Source organism: Dermacentor albipictus, unplaced genomic scaffold (genome assembly GCF_038994185.2).
Source record: "Dermacentor albipictus isolate Rhodes 1998 colony unplaced genomic scaffold, USDA_Dalb.pri_finalv2 scaffold_17, whole genome shotgun sequence".
Lineage (NCBI taxonomy): Eukaryota > Metazoa > Arthropoda > Arachnida > Ixodida > Ixodidae > Dermacentor > Dermacentor albipictus.
Window position 1 is genome coordinate 697,587 of NW_027225571.1, and position 6,002 is coordinate 703,588.

Consider the following 6,002-nt stretch of genomic DNA (forward strand, 5'->3'; position numbering starts at 1 on the left):
TTCGGGATTGGATTGGATTGGAGCCAACTTTATTTATGCCTACAGTTGGGCGCTCGCGCGCCCCGACGAGAGCCTACGTCGTCTACGAAGTCGTCGTTACTCGGCGCGGGTCTCCGTTTGCCGTTGCTGGCTAGCTGGGTCCGTGTCTTTCGAGCGCTTCGACGAACTGCTGGACGGCCCATAGCTGTTCGTTTCGGTCGTAGCTCTACGCGGCTGCCTCGAGACACTGTGAAATTTTGCTGCTTCTGTATTTTTAACGCAGTCCCACAATATGTGCGTGTAGCCTGCGGTCTCCCTCCGGCATACTCAGCACTTATCGGTCGGATACATCTCGGGGTGCATACGATTCATCAGTGTCGGCCTCGGTAGCGATCCGGTCTGGAGCTGTCTCAGTACTACCGCCTTCACTCGACTCAGCCTCGGGTGCGGGGGTTGGAGAGTCCTGCGAGCGAGGCGGTAGGCCTTCATGATTTCATTGTAATCCGTCATGCGGTCCTTGGTTCCGAACCACGTCGGACGGTCTGTCGCCGGGGCGCGGTTGGTTAGCTCTCCCGCCGCTGCGTGTGCCATCCCATTGTGGTTCTCACTGTGTTCCGACGCGTCGCCCGCATGCGCCGGGAACCACTTGAGTAGTACTTTTCGTTCTTGTAGTTTGACCGCTCGCAGTACGCGCTCAGCCTCCCTGCAGATTTGGCCTTTGGCGAAGTTTCGCACCGCCTGTCTCGAGTCACTCAGCACCGTGTGGCAGTCAGCGTCGGCGATTGCCAGGGCGATGGCTACCTCCTCCGCTTGTTCCGCTCCGGCGCTTCTCACGCTCGCTGCCGTCCTCCTGGCGCCGGTTGACGCCTCTATGACGACCGCTGCGAAGGCGTTCCGTTGGTATTCGGCCCTGTCCACGTACCGCGCGTGTTCATCGTTGGCATGCTGGTCGATGAGAGCCTTGGCCCTTGCCGCTCTTCTTCCCGTGTTGACCTCGGGATTCATGTTCTTCGGTATGGGCGTCGATTCTGGTCTGGCGTCGGACCTCTTCGCGGACGGGGAGCTTCATCTCCACATCGTTCGAGCGTCCAATTCGCAGATCGTCCAGTATCTTCCTGCCGACTTTGGTCATGGACAGCTGCTCCAGTTGAGAGGTCCGTTGCGCTTCGGCTATTTCTTCAAGCGTATTGTGTATCCCGAGTTGTAACAAGTGGGTCGTGCTCATGGACTCGAAAAGGCCCAGCGCCGTCTTGTACGCTCTTCTGACGAGCACGTTGATTTTGTTACGTTCGTGTTGCAGCCATCTGTGGTAGGCTGCAACGTACGCGACGTGGCTGATGACGAAGGATTGGACGAGCCTAATTAGGCTCTCCTCTCTCATGCCAGCCTTCCGGGAAATGACTCGTTTGAGGAGTCGAATCGCGTTGGCTGCCTTTGCCTTGAGACGGGCGATGGTTTCGCCGTTTCTTCCGTGCTTTTCGATTATTATGCCTAGGATCCTCATTTTTCCGACCCCGGGAATCACCCTGCCTGATTTGGTTATGATTCTGATTTTTTCGTTTTCGCGTTGTCTGGTCTTGCCTCTGCTGTTTTCGGTAGGTGGTAGTATGAGAAGCTCCGATTTGCTCGGCGAACATCTCAGTCTGGTGCCTTCCAGCTGCTCCTCTATTGCGTCAACGGTGGCTTGCAGCGCGCACTCGAAGTGGGCGTCGCTGTCACCGGTCACCCACAGCGTGATATCGTCCGCGTAGATGGTGTGCCTGACGTCTTCGATGTCCCTGAGCTTTTCGGCCCCTCCGATCATTACCAGGTTGAACAGCATCGGCGAAATGACCGATCCCTGCGGTGTGCCGGTGCTCCCGAGCTTCTTATCTTGCCTCTGTAGGTAACCTGCTCGTAGCTCGACGGTCCTGTCCATGAGAAAGTCCTTGACGTAGTTGTAGGATGTTTCTCCCATGTTGAGCTTGGAGACTTGGGACAGAATCGCCGAGTGTTTCACCTTATCGAAGGCGCTCTGCAGGTCGAGCCCTAGGACTGCTTTGTTGTCGCGGGCGCTGCCGCCATCATCGATGATTTCGTATTTGAGCTGCAGCATCACGTCCTGCGTGCTGAGGTGCTGTCTGAAGTCGATCAAAGTGGCCGGGTACAGCCCTTCTCGTTCCAGGTAGTCTTGCCACCTGCTGAGCAGGACGTGTTCCAGCACCTTGCCTATGCAGGACGTGAGCGAGATGGGCCGGAGCTTACCCGTGTCCGGCGGCTTCCCCGGTTTGGGGATCAGGATGGTCTTGGCTGTCTCCTACAGCTTTGGTAGCGCGCCCGCTCTCCAGCACTTGTTGAAGTATTTTGCGAGGTTTTCAATCGAGCCGTCGTCGAGGTTCTTGAGCGCCTTGTTCGTGACGAGGTCCGGGCCGGCTGCCGACCGGCTGTTGAGGTCGTGCAGGGCCGCGCGTACCTCCTCGACGTCGATGTCACGATCGAGCTTCGCGTTAGGCAGGCCGCTGTACGGCGCGTGTTCTTCGGTGGGTGTAGTCGGCAGGTATTTGTCGTTAATGCGCGTGGTGACTTCGTCGACGCCGTGTGCTGAGACCACCCGATGTGTGAGCCTGGCGAGTCTGTCCCTTTGGTGCGACTTGGTCTTGGTTTCCTCGAGCAGGTGCCGCAACAGGTTCCACGTCTTCCCGTTGTGCATCTGCCCGTCTGCCGCGTTGCAGATCTCGTTCCACTGTTGCGTGCAGAGAGTGCGGCAGTGATCCTCGATCACTTCAGCTCCGCCACCTTCTTTCTGAGTCTGCGGCTAAGCCGTTGTTTCTTCCAGCGATTGAGTATCGACTGTTTGGCTTCGATGAGTTGCGCAAGCCGGCTCTCTACTTTGTCGATCTCTGCGCCCGTTTCAATTTCTTTGGGCGCATCGCGTACGCTCTTGGTGATTTCGGCCGTCCATGAGTCGATATCTTCGATCTCGTCGTCACCGTCGCTCTTCTGGCTCCTGTCGTCTCGAAAGGCATCCCAGTCTATCCATCTGCGTGTTTTGATGCTGGTGTCGTTATGTACCGATATGCCGATTTCCACGATGGTGTGGTCGCTGCCTAGGTCGGTCCCCGTGTTTCTCCAGGTGATCGCGCCCCGGATGTCGTTCTTGACGAACGTGAGGTCCGGAGTGGTGTCTTGGAACACGGAGTTACCGATTCTCGTCGTATGTGTCGGGTCCGTGATGAGGGTGAAGTCGAGTTCCACGGCGTCTTGGTACAGGTCCCAGCCCTTTGCTGTGTACTTGTTGTAGCCCCCGGCAGAGTTCATCGCGTTGAAGTCTCAACACGCGATCAGCTTGTTGCGTCCCGCTGTGGTGCTGGCTCTGTGCAGTAATGTCTTGAATCTCTGATTTCTCTGCGATGGGTTGCTGTAGACGTTGAGCAGAAATATCCTTCCTTTTCTCTTCTTGCCCGGGATGATTTTGGCGAGTGTGTGCTCGATCTTGATATTGCTTTGCAGCTCGCGTTCGACGAACGTGAGTCCCTTCCTGACCAGGGTGCACAGGCCTCTCACGTCGGGCGGTCCCTTATGCACTCTGTAGCCGGGAAGGGATGGTGCGTCGGTTAGTGTTTCTTGTAGTAGTATAACGTCTGGCTTGCGCGCGGTATGTACGATGTGCTGTTGGATGACTGCCTTCTTCTTCCCGAAGCCGTGACAGTTCCACTGCCACGCGGTTACACCTGCTGCTGCTGGTGTTGCGTTGGCGGCCATGATTGCGTTGGCGTGTACGGGGCTCCCTGGTTGTGTGGATGTTGCGCGAAGAGGGGCGCAAACGTAGGGTGGCTTACCATCGGCTGTAAGGTCCTTTCGATGTAAGCGAATCTGTTTGTGTTCTCGGCTTGGTAGCTCTCCATTGTTTGTTTCAATGCTGTCACTGCTGTGATGTTCGCCGCGATTAGCTGTTCGAGTTTAGTGAATGTCACTTCGAATTTCGCTTCGGGGCTGTCGATGCGATCGTTTTCTGTTTGCGTGCGCGTGGCCTCGATGGCTCGCTTCTTCGGTGCCATTTTCTCTATGGCTTTCTCCTGGATGTTCGTTGTCGTTTCCTCGGTCTTGCTTGTGCTTGGCGTGGGTCTCTGTAGAGGCTCGTTGTTGCATAGCAGCAACTGACGCATCTCGGCGATCTCTCTCGTGAGGTTGTTGATGGTCGCTCGCAACGCCGCGTTTTCTTGTCTTAGGATCTCATTTGCCTCCCGCACCTTGTACATATCTTCTTTCTTCGTGGCTTCGCTGAGTTTCTGCGCGTTCCTTATATTGTTTCCTTTTGCTGCGTCGACCCAGCTCACTTGCTCACGTGATGGTGACGTTTTCCTGCTGAGGCTTCTCTTGCAGCAGCTGCTGTCTCTGGATTTAGCCGCGCGGTTTTGCGATGGGGCCCTTGACTTTCGCGCATCTGGCGGCTTGTCGAGTGGCGGGAAATCGCTCTCCAACAGCAGCTGGCGTCCGGCTTGTCGGCGCTCCCATTGTCGCTTGCGCACTACGGTGGGAATCTTGTATTTCGCCTTGCATGTTCGGTCTTCGGTCGGGTGTTCGTCCCCGCACAACTTACATCTTGGGGTACAGTGGTGGTCTTCTGTAGGGTTCGCTAGTCCGCAGGCCAGGCACGTCTTGATTGTGGGGGTCGGGCACGCGTCCTTGCGGTGTCCCACTCGGCCGCACTGCTGGCAAATATCGATTTGTTTCTTGTAGAGGTGGCATGGTATCAGGGTGACTCCGTATCGGACGAAGTTCGGTACTTTGGGTCCCTGGAACACCACGATCACAGTGGTCGTGCTTCCAATCCTTTTTGCGGCCACTGCTAGCGGGTTTCTCTCGTTGACGATGTTTCCATCTAGCTCATTGGCGCTCGCGTCGATGGGGATGCCTCTGATGACGCCCTTTACGGTGTCGTGAGGTGCCGTGCGATATGCGCTGACCTCGTAGGCTTTGCATTGAATAGATATTTCCTGGATTTTAGCGTACCTTGGGTTGTCTTCGTTCGGTGCACTCACGACCATGATGTTCTGTTGCGTGTTGGGGCAGATGGTGTCCGCGGCGCTTTCTTCGTTCGTGATCTTGGCCGCAGCGAGTATGGCCGCAGCGACAGTGGTGGTGCCGGTCTTGACGGTGTCCAGTCCCTCTCTTGGTCTGACAACTATCTTGCTTTCTTCCAGTGGCATGTCGACCTCGTGCTGGTTTGACTCCGGCCGGGTCCGTCGGGCTTGCCGCTGGCGGGGGTCCGCTGGCGCAGCCTGGACATGCGTTGCACCCCCCCCCCCCCCCCCGCGAGCGTCCATCCGGCGTCGCTGTGGTATTCCTCGGGTGACATCTCTTTTTCTTGAACTTGAACGCACATGTGATTGTCCACGATCATTGTTGTATGAGAGGGCGTCTCCATCTCGGAGCTGACGAGCGGCAGCCCCGACATGTACGACAGGCCGCTGTCGGTGCGACGGTGTTGGGCCTAGCGTCCGCGGAACACGCCTAAGCCTAGCAATCCTTCGCACGGTGGCAGTAGAAGTAGTCACGAAATCTGGCCAAGAAAAACGCACCTCTGGGGTCAGCTGGTATCGGTCGATGCCGCTCGCCTTCACGGACACATTGGTGCAAGCAAAACTTTGGTTCGAGGTAATTAGCACTGCGTGATTGGCTAGCAATCACGGAGCCGATCTGTGACTAGGGACGAGCGCTTCTTCGTCATTGTCCTTCGGGAATTTATATCTCGAAACTGGTGTCGTCCTGACAATTCGTTCCAAGTAGATCCGCCTTGCATAGTCAACTGCTAGAATTTGTAACTTGCAATGTGAGTCATAAGATAATTAGCTAAAAAATTTATCAATGCTTGTTATTTAGACACTTTTGCATGTAATTTTTATACGAGTAGTGTCCGCCGCTTCGAGTAGACCGGCTCATAAACTAGAATTGAGCTGTCTGCCACAGGCATCCTTTAAAAAATTTGAAAAGTTTTCGCTGAAACACTCTGTATACAGCAAGAACATTTCAAGTTATAGGGA

The 6,002-nt window shown here is 55.7% G+C and overlaps 1 pseudogene; it reads right to left on the reverse strand.

Moving 5' to 3' along the window:
* Nucleotides 1–3,880: 3,880 nt before the first annotated feature.
* Nucleotides 3,881–5,344, reverse strand: LOC139052042 (uncharacterized; annotated as a pseudogene).
* Nucleotides 5,345–6,002: the final 658 nt, after the last annotated feature.